The following is a 16696-nucleotide window of genomic DNA, read 5'->3' as shown; positions in this document are numbered from 1 at the left end:
CTCTATACCACACAAATCATTCATTATCACTAGCATTTTCTAGATTAGCAAATGAAGCTCTGAGCAACATCAAGTAGACCAGGCCCTACAGCCCCCACCCACTCAGGCAAACACTCCTGACGATAACACTTGGCAAGGAGCTGGGCCAGCTTCTCAATAGTTTGGGGTTTCTCTGGAGTGGGGCTGGTAGAAGTGGCTTCTGGTCTTCGTCTTGCTATCTGCAGAAGGTGATTCTTGGCTATTTAGGTATCCTTGCTACAGAGATTTGAAGAGGCGTGCCTTGCTCCACTCACTCAACAGGTTGGGTGGGTCCAGAGGAGGTGGAGGTGTGGGTGGACAAAGGTTCAAGTGCAGAATGAAGGGCACCTCTTAGGACTGGGCAGGATAATAGCTGTAAAAACTGAGTCCCCTAAGGGTATTTTAGAGAGGCAACCAGAGTGCAAGCCAGAGGGCTTTGGTGGAAGGAAAAGTACTGCTCAGCCTAGCTGAACTGATTCGGAGTGTTGAAGCTTAGGAATCTCATTAGACACAGGGATCGAACACCAGACAAAAGAGGATAAAGTGGGAGCAGGGGTGAGAACCGGGGAAAGGCCCTGTCCTACGGGAAAGGAATAGTCTGTCTCTCAACTGAGACAATACTGCCCCCTACAGGGACTTTTTGAAACTACAAGAGGGTATTTAGTGTATCAGAAAGGGATACCTCAGCATCCACATGATTTTTGAGTGTTTGCTGGACTTCCATTGAAGGGAAAACCCGATTTATAGTCGTGTGACCTCACATGTTTCTCCTATAACCGCAAAGGGGTCTTTCTGCCAGTGCAAAGGTTCTGAAAAGAGATGGAATAAGGAGCTGTTTTGCCCGGAGGTTGACCTCAAGTCATCCCTCATTTCGAAAAAAATCATGTCAACAGTTGTGCTCTTTGGAAATGAGAGCAATCAAGGAAATGTCCTGCTACCCATTTGTGTTTGCAGCTGACGTCACAGGGATTTAATGCAAAGGCACAGCTCTCTGTCTTTGTCAAGCCCACACTCGAGTTCACATAAGTAACCATACAGTATTTTCTTATGGGCTGCTCTCATTTCCTCTTTCTGTGTATCTATATTCATCTATTTTCTTGCACTTCAGGGCACAGTACAACATCTATATATTTAATTTGATGGTGGGAACAGGAGTGAACCAAAATTACAATTGTTTTTAAAAGGGGGGGTAGGTGGGTGGATGGGTCGTGATGTTGGTAAGGTTCAAAACTACCTGCTGGCTTCTTGGGGCCTAGATCACCGTGGCTCTGCTTTCATTTGGCCTAATTAACCGAGGGCTGGGTCAGATGAGATACATGGTCAACAGTGGCAAATGGATGATGAATAAGGACTATGGACTTAAGCGCAAATCTAGGCCATCATAACTGGAGTATGCGGATGTGTCCTGGGATGTGGGCGCTTGATCATACAACCAGGGCAGGATTCTAGACAGCAGAGAAGGGATCCTAATGCAGAGCATGTCTAGGTGCGAGAGCATCCCGATGCCAAAGCTCAGGGAATCTTACAGTCTTCTATTGTCTCAAGCTGTGTAGGAGTCAAGAGACTGAGCACACGCGGTGCCAGTGATGAACAGAGAGGTATTCTCTCAAGCCAGCAGAGGGCTGCTAGCAAGCCAGGGGGAGGTGCTCGGGCACCTTTGACCTTGCTAAATGAAGGGAAGGGACTTCCCTGCTTAGTTCAATCACTTTTATTCAGGCCAGGATTGAGGGGACACCAGGGAAAATTTTGGTGTGTCAACACTTTCCTTGACTCTAGTAGGTCCCCAGCCCAGTTTGGTCACCAGGCAGATCCAGTCCCTCCAGATCCTGTTGTCATTTCCGCCTCGTCTTTCACACCTCTGACCACGTTCTATTAGATTATGTCTGTATCCCTTTTTGGAGTGGGATCCCGGCCTTGATTCCTCCCTCCCTTCCTCCCTTCATACATCCATCTTCTCTCCTCCCCATCTTTTTGTGCTGGGGGGGGGGACCAGGGTCTTTGATATGCTAGGCAAATACTCTACCCCCAAGCTCCTCTCTGGTCCATGCACCAGGTCTCTTGCCACTGCATCTGTGGTATTTCTACAAGCTATCATTAGTGCGATGAAGGACCTTCAGATTCATGGCAGAGGCTGCTGCCTGCCCTGTCTGCAGGTGGAGGACAGAGGCGATGAAAAAGGTTGTTCTACCTTATTACAGGCAATATATTTGCTGCAGAGATTGAGAGAGAAGCAACAATGTATCAACCGGGGACGTGCTGGCAAGTGCTTGTCTGGCTGTGCTTTTACATGGAAAGCCGAGAGAAATAATGGAGGCAATTATACACCTATTTTGTTTGAACATTCAGCAGAAAACCTCTTCGAACCGAGGGAAAATATGAGCATAACAGGGCTGTCTCCCAGGAGCCTGAATGATTTCAGTTCCCACTTCTCCTTCCTGTTCCTTCAGGGACACTGTTGTGGGTGCCCCTCTCCTTGACGGGTGGTATGAAAATGCCCACAGCCTAGGGAAATGTGAACCCAAAGGGGAAAGCCTGCCTTAGCATTACTAATGTAAGGAATAACCTAGCCACAATGCACTGGATGCAAGCAGTGGCCGTTTCAGGATAAATTTTGTGTGCCAGAGAGATGCTTCAAGGGGCAAAGGTGCTTGTATTCAAGCCTGATGAGTTGAGTTTAAGCCCTGGGACTCACAGATTAAAGATGATAACTAAGTGCCCAAAGTTCTCTCTGACTTCCACCTCTCTCTCTCTCTCTCTCTCTCTCTCTCTCTCTCACCACTCCTTAAAAGAAATAGAAAAATGCCCACTTTTTAAAAAGGATAACCTTTTGGATCCTAGGTCTGTTTTAACTGGGACCTCAGGACGAGTCCTTGCAGCTTCCAAAGCCCCCAAGACCCTCACCTTATCACTTTGAAATAATTCCAGGCAGCCCTGTGAAAAGGCCCTTGGCAGCTGCCCTATCAGCAACTGAAGTAAAATGATGCCAGATTTCTTTATTTAGACTAAACATGTCCTATTGTGGTACCTCCATAGCGAATCTATCTTCTCTCTAACCCCAGACCTCTGTGACCTAAGTTGTCTCGATGTGAAACAGGGCAACAGAGATCCACAGGTGTCTGCCTTTTTTTTTTTTAAAGCGGTGTCAGCTGTTCTGAGTCACTGAACTCCTAGCTCTCAAGGAGAGTTGCCAGGGTCTTATTGCAAAGGGACGACACAATGGCTGCTATGGGGAATCCTGGTGTGGGTCCCATGGGCTGAGCAGGGAATGGCAGAGTTTAAGGGCATTGTGGGATTGAGCTCTAACAATGCTATACATTTAAGGGCATTGTGGGATTGAGCTCTAACAATGCCATACATTTGTGTGTCACGGCCATGGGAATGAGCAATGCAGGCATCTACGGACAGTTCTGACACCACTGAATTGATGACCCCACGCAAAGTTCTTCCCACCCCTGGGCGTCACCTTTCTCATGTCTGTGGGGAAGGGTCTATCATTTTGTACTTGGTACTATTTACTGTGGCAACCAGTCCACCATTCGAAAACCAAAGCCCAGCCTTTCTTTATCCTGAAATCATTTCCAGCTAGATAAACAACAACAACAACAACAAAAACAGGCACTCTTTCCTGCCTGTCATGTGAGAGGCCTTGGGCCAAATCCGCACAGAGAAGGGGGGATGTGTTTGAGAATAACTATAGATATACAAGACCAGTTTCAGAAAAAGATCTTAAAAATCATAATTCAGATTATTTTTAGATGCCAAAGGCAAAACCATAAAATAATATTAATTTTTTTGAAGTACACAGTCCCAACAAATTCAGCAAAGAAACACCAGGAGTTGCACAGAAAAGAGAATGGTAAATTGGTTGCATAAAAATTCAACAACTTAAAAATATATATCATATAAACAATAACCAATTATCACAAAGCGATGCCGCTACTAGTAAAAGGATAAAGAGGTGAGGAATAAGAGAATTTCGTAGTTATAAAATTACACAGAAATTAAACAATATCCAACAACTTCAATAAAACAGCCGAATCAAAAGACAAAGGATCAAGCAGGATGTACGAGTCAGGCTAATCCTTGTGGCCCACTTTACGATGGTGTTATAGCCTCTTAGACCCATTAGAAATTGAACACACTGTCAATTGAAAATGCAGTGGCTACACTTCTCATCCTGAGCATCATTGCTTAGCAACCCAGTACACTGTGGAGGACCAGTTGTGCCCCTTATTATCATACGCCCAACTGGGGAACCCGCTGTGCTGTCCAGCGTTATGACAGAACAGCACGCTGTGTATTGCTAGCTCAGGAAAAGATTCACATCCCAAATCGGAAGGTTTCTGCAGACTGTGTATTGCTCTCTCACTGGACATGTTGAAAATCCAAGTTGAGCCACTGTGAGTCAGGTGCTGTCTGCGTTTGTGAAGTGCTATTGCAAGAAGCTCGCTCTTTTCCTTCCTGCATCGGAAGCGATCTGAAATCGCATTCGGTGATCGTTTGCTTGTTTGTTATCAACTTCTCGTACAGTCGGATCAGCTTCATGAAGGGTGAGGTTTCCCTCATTCACTCCTATGTTCCTTGTGTTAGAAAAATGCCTCGGGCTTGATAAATGAAGGGATGAATGAGGGCGCTCCTGTGGATTAGCGTAATACTAAGGCATAATCTAGTAGCAGCATGCTCAAAGAATAGGTACTGGCCAAAAAGCTTAAGTCTGTGAACAGGTGCATAAAAAAGAGTAATATTTAATAAACGCAAATTAAGACTGTGTTGAGGTGATTGACATGCCATTTCCATCTTTCAAACAGGCCAAATTCAAAAGGTTGCAGAAGCCTAGGTTTGTGAGGCTATGGTACCAGCAAGCACACCCATGCATGCTTGGTGCATATCTGAATAAGCTTGACTTCTGGGTAGAAGATGGAAATGGCACACTGTCAAAAGGCTCTACGTTAAGTACTGCTCACTTAAATATTACCTGTAAACAGCAACAGAGTGGAAAGAACAGAAATGACTTCAGAGAAGATCTGCTGAAACCATTCACAGTGCATCTGACCAGTGTGTTAGTAAAGCTTTGCTGGGAATCCGGGGAAGGGCTTGGCCTTGAGGCTAGGGAGATGGCTCAGTGGGCAACGTGTCTGCCACACAAGTGCTAGGACCTAAGATTAACTCCCCAGAGCCAACAGAAGCTGAATGTGGCAATGCAAGTACCTGTCAGCTTAGCATGGGAGGCCGGGACCAGAGACCTCCTGGGAGCTCGTGGGCCAGCTAGCCCGGCACATAGCAGAAAAAAGACAAACAACAAATAACAACAACAACAACAAAATAAGAGACCTTGTCTCAAGATGGAAGGTAAGGACAGAAACTCCAGGTTGTTCTGTGATTGCCACACATGGGCTGTGGTACACATATGCCCACAATGCTTGACCATACACCCCCCCCCCCCACCCCTGTTCACACACACATGTGCACACATACATGTCCACACACATATGTCCACACACATGTTCACACACACACACATGCTCACACACACACCTTAGGCTCCATTATCATGCTCCCCTTATGAGCTCTGGTACCAAGGACGTTTCTAAACACACCTTGAGTTTCTTACCACTAAAATGTGAAAATTGGCAAAATCTCCATCAAGAAGTTATGAAAAGCAAATGAGATAATGCACACAGGAAATGGTCAGGTAGCCCCTGGCATAGAACAGCTAATAGTTGCTAACCGTTTCTATTCTAGTTAGATTACAATGACAATGACAACATAGCCCCAAATAAAGACAAACTCTATCTTTGTACATGAATATGCAGAGATATGCTTCATGTAGCATTGTGTTAAAATCACATTGTAGGCTACGATTTTGTTAAGGGCATCGCCTTTTGTTACGGCCCTTGCTTCTGACAAACAAGCTTCAGGAGATAGATTTTCACCTTAGTGATGATTAGACTCCTTTTGAGACAAGCACGTGTTAGTTTTATAATAAACAAAAGATGTAAAGCGGGGAACAAGATCTCCATTTATAACTGCTAGGACAGTTAATCCTACGAGGCCTCACATCCCCCTGTCCTTGGCTACAGCCCAAGTGCTAAGCCTCCCTGCCCTTTGTGTCTTCTTCCCTCCATCCCCCTACTGCTTCATAAAACCATCCCTAGCCCTCCCGACTCATCCAACTTCCCATCACTGCCATCTTCCACTCCTCTTAGTGCCCTGTAGAAGTGCCATCCCACAGCCAACAATTCCCTGTCTACTCAGGATAAACTTTTCCACACACAGTCGTCGGTCTTCCTCCCCTGCTGGAAGTGCTGAAACCTGAGTCGCGCTGCGGAGTTCACGGCTTTGCCGGCAGCGCCCTCTAGTGGCCACTGTCCGCACTTCTCCACTACAGGCACCCTGGGGCTCGGAGGTGGGGTCTGTGCTCCAGCTTCCCCTGTCTGCTTCCAGACTCGTTTAGTCCTCCATCCTCCGCCAAGAACTCCTCCTTCTCATGCCATCTGGCTACAGCACCCTCTTCTCTCCTCTCCTCGTCGGCTCTTCTTTTTGGTCAACCCCCACTCCCACATTCAAGGAAGAGTTCAACATCTGGCTCACTGTCTTCTCCACCCCAAGTCCTGACATCAATCTTGGTGAGTTTAACGTCGAGTCCATGTACAGGACACACCTCCCTCCTAGCCTTACCATGCTTCATCAGCAGCCAGAACCTCCTCCATCCACATCCTGCCTGCTGACCTCAGAGCTCCTCTCTTTACCTCAGGAGCTTTGCCAGGCTTTTGAAGCTCCTCCATCCATGGTCTCATTCCATCAACCCCTCCTACCTTACTTCCTTCCCTTTTCATCCTAAAAAAAAAAAAAAAAAAAAAAAAAAAAAAAAAAAAAAAAAAAAAAAAAAAAAAAAAAAAAACAAAAAAAAAAAACACCGATGATAAGAATAGCAACGGATATGTATGCGCCCGACACATAATAGGCCGGTCATGGTGTGATTTCTATATTTTCATGTTGTCTTCACAATAATTGTTTGAGATAGCTACTGTTGTCCTTCGTAAAATGAGATTGCTGGCATTCAGAGAGCTTGAGTGACCTAGCTAGGTTGTGGCAGAAATGAGATCGGTAGCTGGGTGCTTTGCCTAACTCCAGGAACATAGATTTCAAGATTTTGCCTATATTGACAACTCCCTCCCCACGCTCATGAGGCAGAATCCAAAGACTGGATAAATTTAACTGAGTCTCCTCCTCATCAGAGAAAATGCCATCATTTTGTTGATTAGTCCCACTAGGAAGTCATCGTTTCCAACCTCTGCGGGGCCATCCTCTCATCTAAACAGTCCTCATCAACTGTCCTGACGGCAGCATTTTCAAAGTTTCTTCATGGCTCTCTGGAGTCAGATGGGCTGCACCAATCTTGCCCCTGCCACTTCCACACTTAGTACCGTACCAACCTTTAAGGAAGGTTGACGAGAAGGGCAGGGGACAAAGGGCGACAGTAGTTTCTTAGCTCAAACGTCTCCTGTGAAAAAGCCTCTGGGCCAGGTGCATTGCCTGCAGCCTTTCACCCAATCCCCCAGCAGCTCCACAGAGGGCAATGCTGTTGTGATTCTTACTGCACAGAGGGAGGAGATGGAGGCACAGAGAGGCAAGGCACTTGTTCCAGTGACACAGTTTGTAAGTGTAGAGCGCCCTCATCTTGATAGATTCCTGTGGTGGGTCCCCTGTTAACTATTAACTGTCTCCTGTCCTCCAGTCTGGCTTGGAGTATTTTGCTGGGACCAGCTCCCTAAAATGAGCCTGTGTGTGCTCCTGCCTTGCTTCCCATCCTTCTAAAAGCATCGCCCAGCCTTCAGAGTGCTCAAGAAACCTTCGATCTTAATGATCTCGTTCCCGCTTTCCTTTTTTTTTTAACCACACCCACGAACACCTGCCTAGAGCAGGACTCCTTTAGGCTACCCAACAACACCCTGCTCTCCTCTGCCCACCCCCCCCACCATCTCCAGTGCCCCTTTCCTGCCTCCCTTAGAAGCGCCTCTTCTCTGCTTTTACATTTTGCATTTACACACCGACTCGAGCACCCTATCACTGCCTGCTGACTTTTCTTCTTTCCTTCGATAAACAGGGAGCAGCTTAAAGGTGGGTCGTGTGCCTTTGTTATCTCAGTCCTCGCCAGGTAGGTCATAGCCCAAGAGTCTGGTTCAGTCCTGTTTGTTGACTGACTGACTGACTGACTGACTGACTGAATGAATGAATGAATGGAGTGAATAAGGGAGGAAAAAGCTCTCGCTTGGAAAGTTTAGTGACATGAGCTGTATGGTATCTGGTTCTTGGCTGAAGCCGCTGCAGTTTTTCCCTATGACTACAGAGCTGTAAAAATATGTCTGCACGTGGATAGAGCCTGGAGGAGAAGTTTCCACACAAATTAAGAGTTGTGTTAGAGTTGGTGAGTTGATGGATGTTTTTTTTCCCTCCCTGTTTGCAAAATGTGCTTTTAGCACCACTTGGCGAATGCTTTGGCAAAGCGGCAGACTATGTCAAAGTCGAGTCTGGGGCTGTCACGGAGGGACCGACAATCAATGTGTATTGATGCCCAGTAGACCTTTCCTGGGTTCTGGGTGCTGTGGGGAGGCAAGTGGGTAGAGGCGGCTCATTCTAATTCAGGCTCACACGACCAGAAATCTTGCCAATTTTGTTGGATTTGCTGGAATAAAATGAGAACTTTCAAGAATTTTCCAAGCTCCTGGGTTGAGGTATTTTTTTTTCTCTCTCCTAAAGCTGGGCAGCAAACAAAGATGGCTTTTGTTTGCAGTAAAACACTCATTCCTTCACATTTATACTGTGGAGTGACTTCTGCTGTGTGTGTGTGGGGGGGGTGTTGGGGGGGGGGTCCATCTGCTAAACACGGAAACTTAACTACCCATACTTGGTTGGTGAAGAGGTGACCAAAATGCTCCCTCTTTCTGGCTTGGAGAGAACATGTTTAGTAATTTCATTGGCAAAATGTTGAGATTGTTCATTTACTGCGGCAGGATTTCGAAAGCTACATGCTGAGAGTTAATCCAGAAGAAAAGGGGGAAAATCTCGGGGTCGAGGATAGTGTCCCTCAAGATTCAGAGGAAGAACGCTCTGATGTTATTGGGCACTTCCCCACTCCACATGGCGCGTCTGTCACTGTGTTGAGGACTGCTGAAATATCTCATTCCAACCCCGGCACAATGTTTCCCAAGAAATTCTCCCTTAGCCCCACGTTAGAGACTGTGAAACTGAGATTCTGAGAGAGTGACTTGGAAATTCTGAGACCAGGATTCAAAGGCAAGCTCAGCTGGCCCTCCCTAACCATTTGCCAACCTTGCCTGTTAGTCTGCCTGTAGAGAGCCGGGGTATGTATTTATCTTTTAGTTAGCGAACAGTTTAGTGTTCCCCATGTGCTGTACATATGGCCAGGGCTGTATAAACACTAGTCCATTTAGTCCTTATAGAAAAGCCGGGGAGAAGGTACCATTATTAATACCATGTGAGGTGGGATCACAGAGGCAAAGAGGTTAAGTCCCTTAGGTTTCAGGGAAGCTAACATGTGGCAAAGCCAGAGTCCCCATCCAGCCTGCTACGTTCTGGGATCTGGTTCTTAACCTTGACCTTGTGCTGTAGAATATAGGTTCTCCTCCCAACCCCCACCTTGTCTAATCATCTCTGGTTCAGAAACAATAAAGACACAGCGTCTGAAAACTGTGTTGTTGGCACTTTTGAAACATTTCTCCCAGTGAAGCCCATCCCAACCATGCATCCCTGGCCTGGGTCCTGCTGCCAGGGGTCTCACAGTGTGGGGATGGGGTGGAGGGGGAAAGGCAATCTTTTGTCCTGTAGCAAGACTGGCTCTGAGAGGAGGCTTCTGTGAGTGGGCAGTGGGCTGGGATTTGACTTCTGCTGTTAGGATTTCAGAGCCAAGCCTCTCCAAACCTCCTGGTCTCAACTCAGGGGACTAAGAAGGACTAAGAAGGGGTCTTTCTCCACATAGCTTCATGCCTTGAACTTGCACGATTTTTCGGTGTTCGGGGGAGGAGGGGAAGGCAAGCTTCATCTGTTGCTTGCCAGTTTCCCGAAGGGTGTGTCACCTCTTTGCGTTCAATAGAGACACTAGGATAGTACCCTTCCAGGATAATTTGCATGAGGACCCTGGGGAGCAGACTGAGTGTCCTTCCCTTCCCTACCGCTCACACCTCTCACTCCCACACCCTCCAAGTGCTGCGGCCACAGCCTCATTCCCTAGAGCCGGAGCTTAGACAATGGCGGCAGCTCAGCTGGAAGGAGGGGGAGTGGAGGGGCAGCAGGCCCAGCCCACCAGCTTGAAAGCTTCATTTGACAGGGGAGGAGGCACATCTGGTTTGGGTTTTCAATTCAATTCAACAATGATTTATTGTAGGCCTGCCAGCTGCAGAGGTTCTGGGCTGAGCTAGGCAGCGGAGATGCGAAGATAAGTAAAATCTTGTCTGTGCCCTAAAAGGAGTTTGTTGGGTTGAAGACAGGCGTGGCCCCACAGACAGTTTTCGTGCGACAGGCTTGCCCTGCGTCCAGTTCATCGTTGAACCCTCCCAGCAGGTTCTGTGATGGGAAAGGGCTAGGACGGCTTCACTCTACACGTTCAGGAAAGTGGGCCTCTGAAAGGAAGTGACTGGCCCAAGGTCACATAGTTAGGAAGTGACCACACCAGCCTTGGAACCTAGATGAGTCTGTTTCTCCATTCTTAATGATTCTATTCCCCTCCTTCCCAGGAACAATGAGCATGACAAGAAGTGTTCTTCTGTGCTCTGGAGGGCCCATCTTTGGATGAAAAGGCTGTAGGTGATATTTCATGGGCCATTCCCAACAGCCTGCTGATGCTGTTGTGGCATTCTTTTTTCCAGAAAATGGATGCTACCTTAGGAAGGGATGGAGCTGGGATCCAAAGCTAGGTTACTCTAGTTCTGCAGTGAAGGACATAGAAGGGAGGAAGGGTGCATAGGGCCCAGCTGGGACAGCTTTACTGAAGAGAGCGTTTACCTTTGATGGGTGAATAGGCGTTTGTACAGGTAGTGTTGGCACAGAATGCCTTCTGGGCAGAAGGAATGTTATGAGCAACAGGTTCAAAGAGTTGACCCCACAGCGGCTTTGTGATTGACAGGCTGCAGGTTCGTCTAGCTTGTCCCCAGGCTACCTTTTGTGTAGAGGACACCCCTGGGTATTCCCCACCTCCTTGCCAAGTTGAAGGTCATGCTCTTCTGTTAGAGCAGGTACTCAACCCAGAAAGGCTTTGCAAAGGATGCACAGCCATGCAACCCGTGAGCAACTGTACACTAGCCTCTCTGTGTGTGCCAAGAAGAGGGAGGAGCACAAAGGAATACTCAGTGTGTGATGGGGGCCCCCTGTGGTTGGGGAGACAAGATACACACCCCGGAAACAGCAGCAGCCAACCTAGGCAGTTTGCAATCTGGACTAAATGAGTTTTCCCAACTGTCAGATTTTAAGGAGAGCTGGGAGGCGCCTAGAGGAGGCGGATTCTCCAAGGGGGTGGGTTTGGGCTACAAGGCGTGGATACAGAGGAAGGCAGGCAAGCTGAAGGCCGGGTGGGGCTACCAGTGTGGCTAGCCTGAAGGGTTCTGGAGAGGTCTCTGCTTCCCAAACTGCTGCAGTCCCCATCTATGTCTTGACTTTGAGGAGTTTGTTCCGGAAGATGGGACTATATGGGATCAGAGACAGCCCTTGGGAGCTAGGAAACAGGGCTGAGTACCTGATATTCCTGATCCTCCAATTTTCTACACTTAGCCTCAATTCCTGGCAGCTCCCCCAGCTGCTGAATTGTATGTGTATGTGTGAGCGGTATTTTAAATTAAGCAGTGAGTGCTTTCAGCTCATCATAAACATGCTAAAAAGCTTCAGCCACGGCCTGAGCCCACCCCCGCCCCTTACACACAGGCAGCAGCTGGGGCCACTCGACCCCACACTCTAATGTGCGTTGCCTATGACTCACCAAAAAAAAAAAAAAAAAGACTGTATGTTTCAGTCTCCCTGGGTAGCTGGTTCCTAGTTCTGGTGGGAAATCTCAGTCCGAATTTGGAAGGCGAAAGGCCTGAGCCCCGCCCTACTGGCTGAGCAGTCTGCAACATATGGAGCGCCTACTATGTGCGAGGCATTGTGGGTAAGTCCATTAATCTCTCTGGGCTTTCTCAGCTTCAATGTGCATGCAACCATCTTGCTTGCTTTCCCTCCCTGTCAGGGACCTATAGCTCTTTCAGTTTCTGGAACACTCCCAACATTTTTTTTCCTGCCCCAGGACCTTTGTGCATACTGCCTCCGCCTAGATTGCCTTTGCTTTTGGCATGGGAGGCTTCTTCCTAACTTTTGGGTCTCAGCTTTTTAATACTACTCTGAAGATAAACCTCTTTTTCTGTCCTGCTACCACCCTTTAGTGATCCTTGCTCTTTCTTAATATTCCTTTTGAGGGCAAGGCTTCCTCAGTTCTTACCTCTCTGGGAATTTATACCTGTTTATGTTTTCTGTTTGTGGTATGTTTCACCCACTGGAATGAAAACACCAAGAGGACAGGGGCCTTGTCTCTATGGCTTAGCAATGTGCCCGCTCTCTTCTAGAGTAGAGTTTGGCACATAGTAGGCCGACATAAACAAAACCATCTGGGAAATGTTTTCTCCCTGAGATTCTTGCCAGACATATGGTTGCTGAGGGAAAGATCATGGCAGATCTGTGTCATTCCATATGAAAGAAAAAAAAAGTGGGGCTGGAAGGGAGGAGTATGTTGAAAACAATTCTGTTTTAGAAACCAGTCCTTAAACAAAAGGAAATAAAAAGCATAAAAAGCAAACTTGTTTTTATTGGGTGCTTTCTGTGGGCCAGGAACGCTTCTCAGTTTCTACACAGATTGTCTCATTTAATCCTCATAATAACGTAGCGACGTCAGTTCTATTCTTAGCCCCATTTAACAGATGAGGGAATTGAGGCTCTGTGGGGAGAAGCAAAGTGCCTAAGGCCACGTAGTTATGGAGAGACGGAACCAAAAGCTGAAGTCAGAGGCAGCCAGAGCAGTGCAGGAATTAAGCTGGCCACACACTCGCAGTCCCCACACCACCCTTGAGAGTGCATCTCCCACAGCATGAGCAGGGCCCTTCTCTTCCTCTTGTGGTGGGGAGAACACCCAGGTCCTTGTGCACACTGGGTGGACATGCACTGTGTGTACCGCCAAGCTGCCTCTTGCCTTTGAATGTAAAGTTTTTACCTGTCAGTCCTTCCCATTCGAACTTGGAGTTTCTCGGGTAAAAAGTAACCGAGACTTCTTCCCGTTCCCCTGAACCTGCTTTAGAATAGGTCCCGTCAATATTTGCAGACTGAATGAACTCATGAGAGAGAGAGTGGGTTTCTGTGGCCTTCTTTTCTTCTGGCTGCAGCCTTCTGGGCTCCTGTTTATTTCCCTAGTGAAGGGTAGCACTGGGGACCAGAGCGGTCTGGTGGAAGGAGTCTCTCTGACCGCAGGGTACAAGGGCCACTAGTTCTGACTGGGCAAACCTGTGTTTGAAGAACACAGTGTCTGATCCAAAGGATTTCATTTTTGTCGTCAGTCTAAAAAGTGGCTGGACCTGTTTAAGACTTAAACAAACTTTCAGTGTTCAAATCCTATCTCAAATCCTTTGCAGAACGAGGCAGGGTGTGAGGAGCCAGAGAGGGGGGAGGAATAAATAAACAAATACCCACAAACCGGCTCGCTTTTTAAACAGAATTTGCTTCAATCAGTGCTGTGCCGCCGTCATTAGAACAAGCGGGAACTTTCATACTGAATGGTTTTATTTTTTCCCCCCCATTGACCAGATGAATGGTAGGAGTTTTGACTGGGGAGGCAGGCTTCCAATCCCAGCACACACTTAGCTGCCCTACTGTGCCCCATCCATCATGTTCAAGGCCCTGCACAACCCACCCAGTCGTCATATCTGCTGCTCCGGCTCTCAGAAATAATTGGGTCATTGTTTTATTGCACTAGTGAGAGGGCTGCGAGCCTGTTAGGATTATGTCACTGATATTTTTGTGAAAAGGCAATCATGATATGCTGTTCATTGAACACAGCTGGGAACGCAACTGTGTTATTATTTGAGGTCCTCCACCAGCCCCTTGGACTTTGCTAAATAGCCCAGCCACTGTGACTGGATCTCTGCGAAGTTCGTATGCCACCTTTGCCACACCTCCTCATGCTTCAAAAGCCCAAGCTGGATGGAACTTGGTCCGTGTACTTGGACCTACTTTTATGCCCATGAGCCCAAATTCCTGAAAGTAAGGGATGCTTGCTTTTCGTGGGCATAGGAGCCAAGCACTCTAGTGGCAGGAGGCTGGACGCCAGTGTTGTTTTCCTCAGACTGCTGATTGGTGCCAAGGACAGTACTGGCTCAGGAACATACTGCTGCTGATGTCGCTGATGTCTGTGGGACAAGATTCAACAGATAGGTCATGCATCAGGGTTGAGCTGTGACTTCCATTGTGGGCCTGCGCTGTAGTAACTGTGAAAGTTGAGCAGGACTCTTCATGATTGACAGTCAAGAATATTTGTGCTTATGCGCACGTAGCCATGATAGTGCAATATTATCTTCTAGACGGGGACGTTATTAGTGTTGATTATAGAAGGATCTTCCTTACTGCAGCTCACCAGTCTCCCCTTCCTACTGCCGTGCTAGCTGGAGTTTTAGGGCATGTGGCCATTAAGGTACTCTTCAAAGGAATCTATGCTAGGCACCTGTCCATTCCCCTTCTGGACCCAGAGTTTGCCAAACCAGCACTGTACCCTTGCCAGCCACTTTGACATGTGACAGCCAGAGCTAGTTCGATAAAGTAAGTCTGCCAAAGGGATGGAATGGCTCAGGCACAAATCTCCAACTCCCAGTCACCACAGCTCTAAAGAGCTCAGATTCCTGAATGTTTGTTTGCAATTGCCTTCAACCACTTTGCCTTCAAAGTGCTTTGGACTTAGTCTTGTTCCCGCTTTCTGCTTTGGATCGGCCTTCTCTTTCCTGGCTGTAGTTTCCCTTTCTGTAAAATGGGGTTCATGCTAGGATCAAATAAGAAAACATAGCCAGACCTGGCATAGGGCCTGGCATCGAGTAAGTACTTAATAAATGGTAGCTGTCATCTCCTGTGCCCTGTCCAGGCTGCTTCTGACTGTTCTCTGTAGTTCCAATAGTGGCCTGGATCAGGGCCTGTTAACATTGCTGACCAGCAGTCTAGGTCATCTGCCCCTCAGACAAGTTGGGCGTTCCTCTCTGGCAGCCTTCTGTTGTCGTTACCTGTCGCCATGTGGCACTCATGGTAACCACAGGCAGATCTCTGCCAGCTGCTGACATTAACCTATCAAATCCTGGCATGGAATAAGTTTGTAGACAGGGATTTGCATGTTGGGGCCAACTCTAAGACTAGGAGGCAAAGTTATATTTACTTTGCCTTCCCCACTTGTGAACAAACCACCCATACTCTGGTAGGAACCAGACGTTTTACACCCATGACTATGATGCCACTTATCAAACAGTTGATTACAGCGAACACAGAGTGCTTTAGCCATGAGAAACGTAATCTCCTGGTCACTTTTCAAATTTCCTAAAAGTGGCTACTACACTTTGAAAATGACAGTCTTGTTTGCTGCCAAAAGTGGATTTTAATTTGGAAGGTCCAGAAAGACTTGTATATCCTAAGGAGATTTTGATTGCTTTAAGTTGCAGGCAGTTCAGATAGTAGAGACGATAACTCACCTGCTCTTTGAAAATGCTGATTAGCCATCTTGGCAAATGGCCAATTCAAACACACACACACATATACACACAGACATACAGACACACGCACTGATATATAGACACAGAGAGACAGACAGACACACACACTCAGAGACATGCAGACACACACAGACGTACATATAGATACACACACATATACAGACACACACATACACACAGAGCGACATGCAGACACACAGACATGCATACACATACACACAGATACACACACATACATACATACACACAAACATACAGACACACACATATACACTCAGAGACATGCAGACACACACAGACATGCATACACATATACACAAAGATACACACACAGATATATATATACACACAGAGACACACACACAGATATACATATACACACAGAGACATGCAGACACACACAGACATAAGACACACACACAGATACATACACACAAACATACAGACACACACATATACACAAAGAGACGTGCAGACACACACATAACACACACAGATACATACACAGACATACACACACACATACAGACACACACACAGTTATATACACACAGAGACATACAGACACACACATACACACAGAGAAACATGCAGACACACAGATACACACAGACACACATACATACAGATACACACACACATGTACATACACACACAGACCTACAGACACACAGACACACACAGAGACAAAGAAAAAAATAAACCAGAGACTGGGAATGCAGAAGTCTTGACTGCTCTATGGGTACATGTCCAAACAAGAACAGGGTAGGGGGAAATCACAGAAGAGAATAAAAGACAGAATTTTGCAGCCTGGGCTGTAAGCTAATGCCGCCTCACCAGCTCTTGTTCCCTATATGCTACAGAGGACAGAGGATGTGTGGTGACATGGTGACAGCTGACTA

The 16696-nt window shown here is 47.1% G+C and overlaps 1 protein-coding gene across 1 annotated transcript in view; it reads left to right on the top strand.

Annotated features, from left to right (window-relative positions):
- Positions 1–12035: 12035 nt before the first annotated feature.
- Positions 12036–16696, top strand: part of Rtl9 (retrotransposon Gag like 9) — a 42534-nt gene continuing 37873 nt past the window's right edge. Inside the window, exon 1 of the mRNA XM_050127189.1 lies at positions 12036–12175. The gene's annotated coding sequence lies outside the window, so the exon portion shown is untranslated. The remainder of the gene's footprint in view (positions 12176–16696) is intronic.

Source organism: Alexandromys fortis, unplaced genomic scaffold, assembly GCF_014885135.2.
Source record: "Alexandromys fortis isolate MF-2015 unplaced genomic scaffold, M_Fortis_MF-2015_v1.1 scaffold_200, whole genome shotgun sequence".
Classification (NCBI taxonomy): domain Eukaryota; kingdom Metazoa; phylum Chordata; class Mammalia; order Rodentia; family Cricetidae; genus Alexandromys; species Alexandromys fortis.
This window is presented reverse-complemented; position numbering and strand designations above follow the sequence as displayed.